The sequence below is a fragment of the Eulemur rufifrons genome, chromosome 4 (assembly GCF_041146395.1).
Source record: "Eulemur rufifrons isolate Redbay chromosome 4, OSU_ERuf_1, whole genome shotgun sequence".
Lineage (NCBI taxonomy): Eukaryota > Metazoa > Chordata > Mammalia > Primates > Lemuridae > Eulemur > Eulemur rufifrons.
The window spans coordinates 42735924-42750742 of record NC_090986.1 but is presented as its reverse complement, the minus strand read 5'-3'; the positions used below and the strand labels follow the sequence as shown (position 1 = coordinate 42750742).

The 14819-nt window shown below is 34.1% G+C and overlaps 1 protein-coding gene across 1 annotated transcript in view; it reads right to left on the bottom strand.

Moving 5' to 3' along the window:
• Window positions 1-14819, bottom strand: part of KLF12 (KLF transcription factor 12) — a 409446-nt gene that overhangs the window by 276323 nt on the left and 118304 nt on the right. The gene's annotated exons all lie outside the window — the stretch shown is intronic.

The following is a 14819-nucleotide window of genomic DNA, read 5'->3' as shown; positions in this document are numbered from 1 at the left end:
CACATGCAAAAAAAATAATGAGAAAATGTTCTACAAATTGATATTATTCCTCCATCAGGGGGAAAAAAAAAAAGAAAACACACATCTTAATTTTATAGTTCTTTAAGGTCTTGAATAGTGGAGTGACATGATAAAAATAATAACCGAGATTTTTCTCTTTAGTTATCTGTTGCCGGCTTGTTCTTTAGCAGCCATGAAAGGGCCAAATAAAGAAATGAGGGAGTCGAGGGAGAAACACAAGCTCTGACACTATGACAAGATCCTGGGCACACGATAATGAAGACCTAGACAAAGATAAGGAAGGAAGGGAGGGAGAGGATAAAAAGAAAGGGATACAAGAGAGAGAGAAGGCTGAGGAAGAAATGGCAAAAATTGGTTTGTAAGTGAATTTACTATATAAAAGAGAAATCCCAAGTATCCAAACTGGAGCACTTGGCTCCATGATTCTTAGCATCTAAGAGATTTTAATGCAATGTTGTTTTACTAAGGCAATGATAATTTTTTTCTTTCTATAGTCGATACAAATGTGCAAAATCACACAAATAATTTTTGATGGCTCCATGTTGGCCAATACCCAAGTAACTTTAAAAAAAAAATGATCTAAGTTAATATATGTCCCTTCTTAAAAATTAAGCAAATGTAAATAAGTAAATATTTATGTGGTCTATAAAAGGTCCCTTATCTCCAGGACCATCTGGATCTTACCAAATAAATTACAATATTAGTGGGCTGGAGAGTTCTGGTTGCAAAAGACCATTTGCCCCATTTGGATACATCTTGCAAGTCTTCCTATTTATTCTCTTTCAGCATTATGTTACTTGCTTCAGAATTTCCACTTCATGAGGCAAATTTTCTTTGGCACTCAGTTGAGCCAGCTTATTAGACACAGTTGACTTTATTTTTCGTTTGGAATTACACTCCAGAGGGGCCACGCCTTGGAGTTCTCAGCAGCACCCATCCTGTGCCAATGTCTATGTACTTTAGCGTTGGGCTTGGTTTCCTGTGTATGCGTTTCCATACATTTGAACAGAAAAAGAACTCACTCACTCAAAAGGCCCTCAATGAAATATAGCAGAATTCACAAGTTCCATTGGCTTGAGCTGTGAAGGGAACTGGCCTTTAATTTTATTTCAGTTTTAAACATATGTCTCCATGTCTCTTATGTCTCAAAACACATCCCCTAATGTGTACTACAGCTTTTACTACTACTGGACATGATACTAGAAAAACAATGCAATATTTTAATATTATAGTAGCAGACCAGAAATATTATCTTGAAATTCAGAGTATAATTCTTCTATTTAACATAATGAAATCATAATGCAGTGCTCTTTGAAATACTTAAGTCATCTAAGACACCACGTTCTCATCCAACACGTCTTGTTCTTTGTAGTCTTCAAAATATATCTAACCCAATCAGTTCTACCTTCTTAGCAGAATGTTCAAGGTACTTCAAAACTAGCTTCAATCTTTAATTCCAGCTCCCTAAATATTTCAAAATGTGCTTCTGTAATTTTTTTTATGTTTTAATATATCATGAGCATTTTTCTCAAGATATTAAGTTTATAAATGTTTAATACAAAATTCTTAATACTCCATGGTAGGGATACCTCATTATTTACCCTGTAATTTTTGTCTAATAGTTTATGATTTTCATTGCCAATAATACAAACATCCCTCCTCGTAAGGCTTGTGTGCACCAGGGCCTCTGCTAGCCTGGAGACAGATAGATTCTAAACAGGAAGAGCCCCTTATAGATTACAAGCCAGCCAACCTCATCCTACACTGTTGTACTTAGCTGTACCAACTTATGTTCCCACCAGGAGAAGAAGGGCTAACAGTGCCATTCTCATCTTTGTTTCCCAAAACACAGCAGAGAGCCTCGCAAATTTTAGGAGGCCAATAAACCTTTGTCAAATGAATGAGTGAAGTTAACAATGGGAAATGGAAGAAAATTCAAATAAAGAAAATTCCTCTTTTACATCAATTATGTGGGTATTTCTTACCCAAATAACTTAGGCCTTCATAATATAATTTTTATTTTTAGGTACAGTCTGCAGACTCAAATAAACGTTAAATTATGTGAACTACACAATTTTATAGCATTTTGGAATTAACAAAATACCCTAGTATTTCATTTGTTTTGAAAGCAGTTCTGTGAGTTGAGCACACGGACTATTTTAAGATCCACTTGACAATGATGAAACTGATCAGAGGTAAATTTTATATCCACAGTAATAAGTTAGAATGTCAAGGGCCTTATGAACACCTCCCTTGGTCCCAATCTTAGTGCAAGGGTCTCTGTTTACCATACCATCTATCTTTGCAACCACCTACAATTTAAATATATATTTCTGTGTGTTTTAAAGCTGGGAGGGCCTGGTACAATAGTAATTTTTGCTTTCCATCCAATTCAAGCTCCTAAGAGTGTTCAAGATTCACCTCTTGCTCTTCAGTACCTACATAGCACAAGTGAAGGAAGGAGAGGAAGACACAGTTTAGAGCTGAGATGACCTGTCCCTAATTTCACCTCTCATCTACTGGCTGTGTGACCTTAAACAACTCATTCAACCTCTCTGAGGCCCAATTTTCATCTCCACAGAAGCAGAAATAATACGGGTTCTATCTATTCTGCCTACCCTAATTGAATAATGTCTATGTAGCAATTTGTAAAACCTTAAGTGTCATACGTGGAAAAATTATCAGTCTTTAATCAACAGCCTAGAAGGAGGGGAAAAAAAAAAAAAAAGGTTTCCCTAAATGTAGGCCACATGACAGAACAGATGAATCTCTAATTTTATTCATGCTAAAGGGCCTCGCGGTTGCTCCCCACATCCCTCTAACCAAGTCAGGATATAAAATAGGAAAATGGCACATTTCCAGTAACAGTTAATAGCTCATCAATTTCTGAATTAAATTTACTTAGCTCTGCCAAATAGGCTTTTGAAATTATCCAGTAAATCTTTCCAAAGCACAGAAGTTTTAAAGGCCAGTGTCCTCAATGAAAGAACTCACATACGATTTTGGTACTCACTTTCCTGGCTTCAGAAATGATTCTCAATTCACTTATTTCAATATCAAAAACATGATAAATGAGAGAAGGCATAAAATATTGCATTTTGGAAGAATTTTAGACTTTCTTTTAAAATTTTTTATTTTTAATTATGATAGGTACATAATAGCAGTATATCTTTATAGGGCATATGTGATGTTTTGATACAGGAATAAAACTGTGAATTCATCAAATCAGGGTAACTGAGATATCCATCACTTTAGGCATTTATCATTTCTTTGTGTTAGGAACATTCCAATTCCACTCTTTTTCTTATTTTAAAGTATACCCCAACTTATCGTTTAGATTTATTTTTAAACAAAAATACTGCTGCCTGGAACCATAGGACAGCCTAGAGAAATTCCAGTTACACCTGTTTCACTTTAGTAGTTGCAAGCAATCAAGAATGATTTCCTAAATTCTTTGCTTCCTCACTCTTTTTACCTCTCTTAAAACGTCCACACATGATCACCCAGCTTCCTTTAGAATTTACAGACAGTACCCCCGGGAACAACAGAAATGACCTTGGCCATAATGAAAGTGAATGCTATCCACTTTAACAAATAAGGAATTACTCTGGAATAATTACCTCAGAGTACAGGCATTATATGACACCACAGTCCCAGAATGCTTGCTTCTCATCACATCATAAATGATCACTTATGTTCTCAATCTTTAAAGGTTAGCATTTAATACATTTCAAATACTCAGGACCCATAAGTACACTTGTTGCTGGTTCCTCTGGGAATCCATTATGTATCTTTAATAGAGATGGAGAAACACGTTTTAAATGTGTTTATAGACATTTGACTAGTCAGGGCATTCTACTCTCTGCCCAAAGGTAATTTAGTTGCTCTGTTTCAAGTAAATTGAATTCTGGTGCCGGTACAGCAATCCCATTTGGAATTCTGTCTTCTAGAGTCAGGTTTACAAATCACTGCTTCATTAGCTATGATCTTGTGTTTTCCAGTAATGATTTTAAAAAATCAGGCAATAAAGGTTTATATACATATTCAATTCAGTTGCCGTAACTTTTAAAGCCGATTAGGGAACTCAACAGGCAGGCTTTGTAAGTGCAAGTCTGTGTGATATTACATAACAGGTCTGCGTTTGCCTTGCTCTGCGCATCAAGGTTCCTACTATGTAAGTTGCTTTTTTTTTTCCCCCTTCACTTAAAGTTATTTCTGTTTCATCTATCGCACTGAGTTATCTTGGGAACTAAAAATATTTGAAAGTTAATCTAAATATTTCTGGAGATAAATGCAAATCTAAGTGCCACGTTTTCATAGCTATTTTGACTTAAAATGAAAAGAGAAGCTGAAGACACAGAGAAGAACGCTTGTTGCTAGGTGACAGGTGACACCTACTGTTTCTCTTCTGAACTTGTACAGCATGGCACATCTTACTACCAAGAAAAGACAGATGGATTTCCACTGGACACACATCTTTATAGAGCACCAAACCAGTATGTTCAGATATTTTTTAATATAGGCCATAGTTAGTCAGCAAATCATGTCTGTATCAATAGAGATGCCTCTCACAAAAAGACAGGAGAGTACTTTATTTTCTATTTCAGGCACATATGTTCCATAGTCTAACTAAAGTCTATCTATGAAATACATATAACTTTCATGATTCATGATTAAACATTAAGGAGTGAAAATAGTACTTCAATTAGGGTAGAGTCCATAAAGAAAGCTTTATTCTCCTAGTAAGTAATCCAATTTCCACTAAACTTAATAACACAAGGCCATCATGGTAAAAATCAGATGAGTTAAAAAAGGAAAAAGTACAAAAAACTTCAATGTAGCTTATTTTCTGAACATATTTTATAATTACACACCTACTTTCCAGCATTACATCCCTTCCTCCAGACAAAAACCCAGGCACGAAGTTCCACCCCCTCGGTTTTGACTCATCAGGCAATCCAGGTGAAAATACAGAAACTTGAGGGACCCCACTATACCCAGAATTTCAGGATCTCACATGAATGAATGGCATGCTCCACTCCATGTGCGAAAGGCTGTGAGCTATCATGGAAAAGATCCAGGTATGAAAGTCAGACAGAATCAATGTAAGCTTTCATGCTTGGGGGTAATATACCTTGGGGCAAATTGTTCATATTTCATATGCTCCCTTGTCCTCATTTGTTAAACTGGTATCATAAAATCTCCCCCTTTGTAAAGCTTGAAATGTTGAAAAAGAGAACGTATATAGTGCATATACCAGAATGTCTAGTATATAATAAGTATTCAACAAATGTCATCCCTGCTCCCTACATTTATAATCAAGTGGCCAAACTCCTCTTTCCTCTTAAACTTTCCTGACAACTAGGAACAAGCTATGACCTAGACAAAGTTACACTCCCTCAGAATCACCTTCCACCACCATTATGTGTTTTTTATAGGAAGGTCATGGGAATACACAGGAAATAGAATCTCCACCCTAGGATCTCACTGTAGAATGTTTATAGTTCATCCAATAAGAGAACTCAAAGGTCATTAATAACCCATATTCAATAATGATGCTTTAAAACTTCCATTAGTTGCATATAAGCCAATTCAAAATTCTCCATTTATAAAATTGTTCTTCCCTATTTCCAATTGTATGTTTCCCTGAAATTATACTTCCACCCAGGAATTCTTCACTAAAGAAAGAAAGAAAGAAAGAAAGAAAGAAAGAAAGAAAGAAAGAAAGAAAGAAAGAAAAGCATGGTAATACTACAGAAAGAACAATTTAAGAATCAAGGTCCCACTTGGAGAAAGTATACCCTGAAGCTTAGGAGCAGTCGATTAAGAACAGAGTTCACGGAATAAACAGCCCATTTTCAGAGGTAGGAAGTAAAGCAGAAGCACACTGACATGGAAATTACTCTTTTAATCTGTTTTTAGCTTCCATTCCATTACACCCCATCATTCTATGCACCCAGATAACAAATAAACCTTTAAAAGAAAGTCACCATAGAAAATGAATTAAGCATTTCATTTACATATATTGTATTCAATATGATGGTTTGAAAGTAATTTATGATACACTCAGATTCGAGTGTAATTGCCATTTTATCAGGACAGCATAGTCAAAAATCTGATTTGTATCGCAAAGGATTGACAAGATGATTAAATTTTGTCTTTATTGGTCTAACTTACGTGACGTAGATGGTAACAAAATATAAACATGTGCCATTTGTACTTGCACATAGTACGTAAGTACTATCACATGTATTAATTACATTCTGCCAAAAGTAACTTAGCCACACACAAGTTTGCATTGACAGATGAAGAACACTCACATTCTTCTCTCAATCCTATCTTTCAGGATGTGTTTTTAACCATCATGCTAATAAAAACCCCTAAGATTTTAACATCTTTAAGAGACTGGTGGGAGGCAGGGAAGAATAGGGTATCTGTGTAGTAACATCCAGTTCACCTCCAGAACTATATGTAAGTAAAATGTGGTTGTGTGATTTATACATAGAAAACCAAACTAAAAATTCTGAAGGCAACGGAAAATAAAATCATAAACACATATTTTGTTATCAGTTAAAAATGCACAGTCCATATAGCCTATGAATTTCTCCACTACTTCACTTCAATGAGTGTTGAACATAGCTAAGTACTATACATTATGGGATAAATAGTTTAAAACTTTACATAGGAAAGATCTACTACATATTCAAGAAAAATCAATATGCAGTATACATATTTGGCTTTCCTATTAATTGTTGCCTTGTATGCTTAGCCTGCCAATGCTAAGCAAGATAAATCCCATTCAAATTCATAGTAAACAGTTTGCTTAGTGAATACATTTATTTTCTAGTCCATCACAACAATAGTTGATTAAAATATGTTGCTCTTATCCACTTTTAAATTAATTCATGAGAAATAAAACAAATATTTATTAAGTTGCGGGAAAAACATTCCATCAAACTGTGAAACCTGAGTAGAAAAACAAATGGCACATGCTTAATTATGGTTGACATTTAAATGAAATTTGCATTCTCAAAATATTTTGCAATAATTAAAAAATATCAGATGAAGTATCTTAGGATATTTTATGTTCAATCGTTTCACACTTCTGAACCCAAGAAGTTAACAAAGGCAGATTTTACAATATAATTTGAAAGATGTATCCAAGAACTTCATAGATTTGTTATACTGACTTTAGACATAATGATACAGAAACAAGAAGATTTATTCGATATTTTTAATGATTATCTTATGGGTTGCTGAGTGCCTTACTGAGCAATAGTTTTCACTGGCTGAATTCATCAATCCGGTTTGTGTATTTAGACATCATCATCTTTGCTCCATGTAGCTCAGAATCTGCTCTACAACACACAGCTAGCTGTCATAATACATACATAACCAATTAGTATTTCTCCACGAAGAGCAAATTAGTAGACTGTCAAATGGATTGTTTAACCATATGCTTCTCTCATTACTAAATAATCCAAAAGAATCAAAATAATATTTGTTGAGAATGACTAATGATTTATTAAGTTGATTCTTGTTTCTAAGAACCAAAAAGACCTCTTTAAAAATGGACAAAACATTAAAATTGAAGAAGATCAATTCGAATACACTCCAAGCAATTGCTAGCAGGTAATGAAAGTCCATGATTTATAGTAGTTATATATATTATGTGGCAAATGTATTCTGTTATTAATTCATCCATGAATCACCTATATGCCAGGGAACTGAGGACATCAAGAATGATATGCCGTGATACCTGACTTCAAGAAGCTCATAGTCAATGAAAATGAGACAAATATAAATAAGTAAAATAATTATAACATCTACCATCTTTTGAACGTCTACCATATGTTTAACACTCACTATGTGCTTTTACATATACTATTCAATTGAATTCATATACAAAACATAGCTATTCCAGGTAACTAGGATTGACATCCACATTTTACAATAAAAATAACTGTTTGAAGTCAATATTCTTTAACCCATATCAAGATGTCTCCCTAAGAATATCAAAGGAGCTCTGGTAAAGGAACACAGTATATAGTAAGATGCAGAAGGAAATCAGAGAGGCTTCATAGTGAAGATGACACAAAGCTGAGTCTTGAAAAATAGGGAAAAATAGGCATTTCAAGGAAAGAAGATATATCGGCGATTAATAGAATTAAGTAGAAGTTTGAGAACAATCATACATATGTGTAAATATGCATAATTTACAAAGAATGCATGTGTACATATGCAAATGTGTATCCTATGAATTACATTTATATTAATACTAGTCAGTCTATCCCACAGAAAGAGGGATTCTAATATAGAAAAGCCTGCAATATGGAGATAAGATTCATTTCAAGTAAATAATAAAAACAGTTCTGAAAGTCTAACTTCTCGTGTCTTAAGTGAACGTTTTACAATGTAAATGGATTTATAGTATATATGCTTGATCAGGAACACTGAAATATAATTTAAACAAGATATAATTCCATAAAAAGTGACTTGTGCCTTCTTTCATGAATTATGTCATGTTCCATATGATTCCTGATATTTCTGACATCTGTCTCACATCAAATATTTTAAAATATTCAAATATGAATCCATGAAAATATGCTCATAGATGGTGTGCACACACACATACACACCCAGAGTCAAGCATTGGTAAAAAGCTCTGACCAGAGATAAAATCCTGAAAAGTTACATAAATGAGTTTATCTTAAAAAATATATACTCCAAAAAATTAAAATGATTTTAAAAAATAGTAGTGTAGCAGCCAAGGAATGTCAAAAGCATCTTTTAAAAATAATCTCAAAATAAAAATTGCCCCTTTGCAAACTTAAAAACATATTTAGAGACATAAAGAAACTATTAATAAAATATTCATAAGTGAAATAACTTGATCCAATAATTATTAGAAACAGGTTAAGCATTCACAGTATGCATGGGAAATGTATACTTACATTTTAATTCAAGTACAGTATCATTCAAACAAAACACCTGGTTTTAAAAGAATCTTTTAAATTCTCTAACTTTATTCCTCATGGTGGCTAAACACATCTTGGGAGAATCAGGGAAGGAAAGCTGCTAGCTAAAGAACTGAATTCAAATTGTTCACTGACTGGAAGAGTATCAATTTCCAATAATCAAAGTAGTAGTGGGGACGGTGTTCCTGGCATCGGCAAATCCTTAACATGAACTGTTCTAACTACTCTAACGTATATCAATTAACTTGCAGTACTCCTCACAACCTTTGAGGTAGGTGGAAGTATTATTTTCATTTTACAGATGTGGAAACACAGAAAAGTTAAGTAACTTGCTTAATAAGCAGCAAAATCAAGACTTTAAAACCTACAGTTTGGCTCTGGACTTCATGATTTTAGGTACTGTTATTTAAATGATGATTATTATAAATAACCTTGGTACAACGTCATCATGCAATGCACAAAAGTGTGGAATTGTTACTTGTGGAAAATAGATAAGAAAGCCAATTAAAACAGAAAAGTTTTGGTGTTTTCCTTGAAAAACAGATTCAAATAAGTATTTCTGAACTAAAGGCATAAACTCAGACACTTTTCCAATAAAGGAAAAGAAAAATATATTCCAAATCTGAGATCATTTGAAATCTTGCCCAATATTACATTAAAGCCAATATTTTAAAAGTTTCTTCCCTAAATAGAAATTAACTCTTTCCTTAAATGTTTTTAAGTTTTTAGAGATTTTCAAAGATTTTAAAATTTTTGTATAATTTCCTACATGAAACTTAAGATTAATGAATTTAACGAACATCCTCCTTTCCCTTTCCTCACCAGTGATACTCAAATATTTGCACAGATACAAAAGGAATTTAACTTTTCACATCACGAATAAACTACATCCTTTGACAATGTCTTCAATATAAAACAGTCAATTCCGAAAATACATTTCAAAGGAGCATTTCTAACCTGTGCTTGAGTCTGCTACCCCAAAAGGCTATTAAAATACATAATTTTAACATGCAAATTATCCGAATTTTAGCAAAATCTGTTTCCCTCAGCTCAGTGTTTAAATGCAACTAACTTACTAGATTCTTTTGATTCTGAAAGTACTGACATGAGCATAATATTAAACTATCTCAATAAGTTAACCAAATAGTTTATATTTCATTTAAAAAGTTTCATGCTTTAGAATAGTTAACTTCTTAAAATATATTAAAATGTAAAGAAATTAATCAGGAAACCTAAAGGAACCATAAAATCCATAATCATATGTACTCATTAATTCACTCATTTATATAATAAACATCCCTACCTATGACTGGGGATCCAAAGATGAAAAAAGCCTCATTCAACATATATTTCAAGATTCAAAATGGCTGGCGGTGGCATGTTGCACTTTGAGAAAGCACTGCTAGATCTGGGAACAGTAGGTCCCAGGTATGTGGTTTGACACATACTTCATCTCTCCAACAAACCAGGGTATGCAGGATGAAAATAACTGCATTTCAGTTCAGGGGAACCAAGTAGATGACAACTTGCTAGTAATCAGGAATAGAGCTACGAAGTATGCACATGAATATTCCGTTCAACTTTAATTTGAAAAGAGCATCCAATCAGCATCTAAATGAACACCAGTGACACACAACAGCAGGACACACACTATTCAGAGATCTTTGTAGATGGCAATCTTTGTCCAAAACATACTCTTTCCCCTCATCACGGAAGATTGATGGTTGCTAACCTTCATAATGGCATTTCTTGTATTTTACTCATAAGCTTCAAATTCCAATGTGCTCTAATCTTCAGATTCATAAAAGTCTTTATGGTATATAGTCCTACTTCAGCTATTCTTTTCAAAGGCTTTTTATGAGGTTCTGGGCTTTTCCCTTCCCTCACCATGCCTGGTTCTCATTCCGTACTCCTCTCTAGCACAGAAGTCTTCTCTCCTGCCTTAAAAATGTTCAGGTACTTAGAATATCATACTTAACTTTGGCTAGTTCTACTACTACATGCAGCTGCAGAATAATATCTGCCCTCCTCAGACACATAATCACAACCTACTAACTTCGCTTTTACTCTCCCCACCATGGTTTCTTTTATCACTGATGTATATTTGGCATTATAGGTAACATATCCCTGGAAAATTCTCCTATTTCATTGACTTCTCTGATTCTTATCTCCATTACTGTTAGATGACTTTTATACAGATTCTACCTCCCTACAAAGAGATGTCTTCTAAGACTCCTATTTTTTTTTTTAATTTCAGAATAATTCAGGGGTACAAACGCTTTGGTCACATAAATTGCCTTTACACTACCCAAGTCACAGCTACAACCGTGCCCATCCCCCAGCCACTGTGCACTGCACCCATTATGTGTAAATTTACCCATCTCCTTCTCCCCCCTCCCACCTGTCTGATCCCCGATGAATGTTACTTCCATATGTGCACATAAGTGTTGAACGATTAGTACCAATTTAAGGGTGAGTACATGTGGTGCTTGTTTTTCCATTCCTGTGATACTACACTTACAAGTATGGGCTCCAGTTCCATCCAGGATAATACAAGAGATATTAGTTCACCATTTTTTTATGGCTGGGTAGTGCTCCATGGTAGACATATACCACATTTTCTTAATCCACTCATGGATTGATGGGCACTTGGGTTGTTTCTACAACTTCACAATTCCGAATTATGCTGCTATAAACATTCGAATGCAGATTTTAAGATGTGCTTTCTCTCTCTGATCTCTTAGGAAGTTCAATTGTCAGTTTCAATTACTACTCCACAGATAATTCCCAAATGAACATCTTTGGGCATAATTTCGCACCTAAATCTCTAGCTTTTTCCCACAGGATATCCCACAGAATAATCTAACACACGTGTGTCATCTTCTCACATAGACTGTCATGGACATGGAGATTTACAGCCAAGGTTGCTCCCCCACATAGACACGGCAGTGGGGAAGACAGTCCCACTTCCAGAAACCCAAAACTGAAGCCATGATTTTTCCCTGAAACAAAATCTTTTTCCCCATTTCCCATTTTAGTCAGAAGCTGTCAACATCCAGTTGCTGGAACCTTACCGTTGAGTCTATTTTAACACCATTTTCTACCAACATCTAACAAAAATCCTGTTGTTTATTCAAAAATTCCTCAGATTTACTTCTGCAATTTTCTTCCACCATCTCATCTCTTTTAGGCCCTCATTTAGCAAATATGAATAACTGTTAATCTGTTTCTAGTCTCTGCTCTTTCCAATACACAGGACAAACATAGCAGGGTAATGTACTCCCAACCTCAAGGATTTAGAATTTTTTTCCAATTAGTCTCAATTTCTGTTGACTTTCACAGCCCTTCCAGAGAGGCAAGCAATTTTCTCTCCTTCCTCTGGGAGGGATTTTATCTGTTTCCAGCAAAATGTCTCCTGCATTATCATCTCCTCACATAGCCGCAAAAAAGTGATGAATCTTTTTTAAAAAAAATTAACCTTAGAATCTAGAAATAGAAGAGAATTGCCTTTAAAAATCTACCTAAGCATCACATTTTCTGGTGAAATACTGAAAGCTTTCCCTACTGAAATCATGGAAAAAAAAAATTTATCAATACCCCAATTCAGCTAATGCTGGAGGTTCTAACAAGTGCCATAAAGCATACATAATTAAATTTATTAAAAAAAAATAATTATTTATGGAAAACATGATTGTATAGCAGAAAATATAAAGAATCTGGAGTCACAATACTGTAACACATATTTAGCAAGGTCACTAATGTTTTAAGGCAAGCATACAAAAATCAATACACCAAACAAAAAAACAATTATAACAGAAATTTAAAAAGCCAAAAAAGCATATTAACAAACTCAATTTCTAAAAATAAACTTAATAAAATATGTTCAAAACATCTACATTGAAAAAACAAAATGCTACTGAGAAAAATTAGAGGAGTCCTAAATAAATGAATAGATATACCATGTTCATGGGTAGGAAAACCCAATATTAAAATGTAAATTCTCCTCACATTGATCTATAGATTCAATACAAACCCAATCAAAAGGCCTAGGGCTATATATGTGTATGTACTGGAAAAATGATTCCAAAATTAAAATAGAAATGAGAGAAACCAAGAATAGCCAAAGCAGTCTTTAAAAAAAAGTACAACCTTGGGGGACTTATATTCTCATCTATTAAGATCTATTATGAAGTTCTCATGACTAAGACATTTTGGAAGTGATACACAAGTCTAGACAAACTGATGGATGAACTCACATAATTAAGATTATGGTCACCTGATTATGATAAAGGTAGTACTGATCTACAATTAGGAAAAACTGGCCTTTTCAGTAAATGGTGCTCAGCCAACTATCTTATGGGGGAAAAAGTGAATTTGGACCCCTACCTCACATCATACACAAAAATTTATTCCAGATGGATACAAAAGGTAAAGCGACAAAGTTTCTAGAAAATAGAGGAGAACATCTTCATAATCTTGTGATAAAGATTCCTTAACTAGGACACCAAAAAAAAACTAATCATAAATGACAGCTAATAAAATGAACAATATTAAAATCAAGAATGAGTTCACACATTCAAAGTAAGTACATACAAGAATATCACAGCACTACTACGTGCAATAGCCAAAACTATAAACAACCCAAATGCCCATCAGTAGTAGAATAGATAACCAAGTTATGGCATATTCAAATAATAAAATGCTATATAGCAATGAGAAGTGATGGACAACTGGTACATGAAGAAACATGGGTAAAATTCATAAATGCAAGTGAAATTAAGTTAATCCAATTAGAAAAGGACACACATTACAATTCCATTCATATAAGATTCAAAAATGGACAAAACAAATGGTGATAGAAGTCAAAGTGATGGTTATATTTGGAGAATAACAATGATCAGAAAGGGATATAAGAAGGCCTTATGGGATGGTAATGTTTTAATTTTTTTATCTGGGTGGTAGTTACATGAATGAGTTCAAGTATGAAAATTTATTGAGGTATACATTTATGACTTATGTAATTTTTGCATGTTTTATTTCATTAAAACCAAAAACTTTTCTGTAAGAAAGAAATTGATAGGACCAATTCATAATTTTAAATCAGATTATCTAAATTATAGGGTAATGTCCAGTATATGCATGAATCACTTCGAACTTAGCTCACCACCAGGGGCCTATCAATTGACAAGAGAAGCCTGTATCAGCCACTCTAGTTCAGGGAAGGACAAGCTACTTGAAACACATCTAGTACTCCAGCTCTCTGGAAAAATCCTTTATATCTAGCTGCAGTTTTTAATGCAAACAAGTTATAGGATGCATTTTGTTTGGAGTTTTTGCCATTCTTAGCAATATGATGAAGTATTACAAATGACCACTAAACATTATTTGATTGACTGCTGAGATTCATGCCAAATTAGATGGCGAGAACAATCTTCCCATTCTTCCTTAATCACACTGCAATGCTACCATTAAATGCTATGTGGCAGTTGGCAAGTTAGTAAAACTTTCTGGGCCTCAGCTTCTTCCATTATGAAATTAAGGGGTTGAAGATCTTCAAGTCTCCTTTCATTTATAAAGTTCTCGATCCTGTGACTCCTACATTTTTAAAATGTCCATGTCTGCAAGACATACGTAATGAGCCAGAATAAATTAATATTGTTAACAGAGTTTGAGTTTCAAGTTTCATTGGTGAATTCATGAAATTTAACCAATCTTCTCCTTCCTAGTAGCTTCCAACTGGCTTTGTGCAGGAGTAAAATGAACTATTACTAATATGTCAATTCCAACCAGCACTCCTCTTATTTTTACTAGATGTCACTC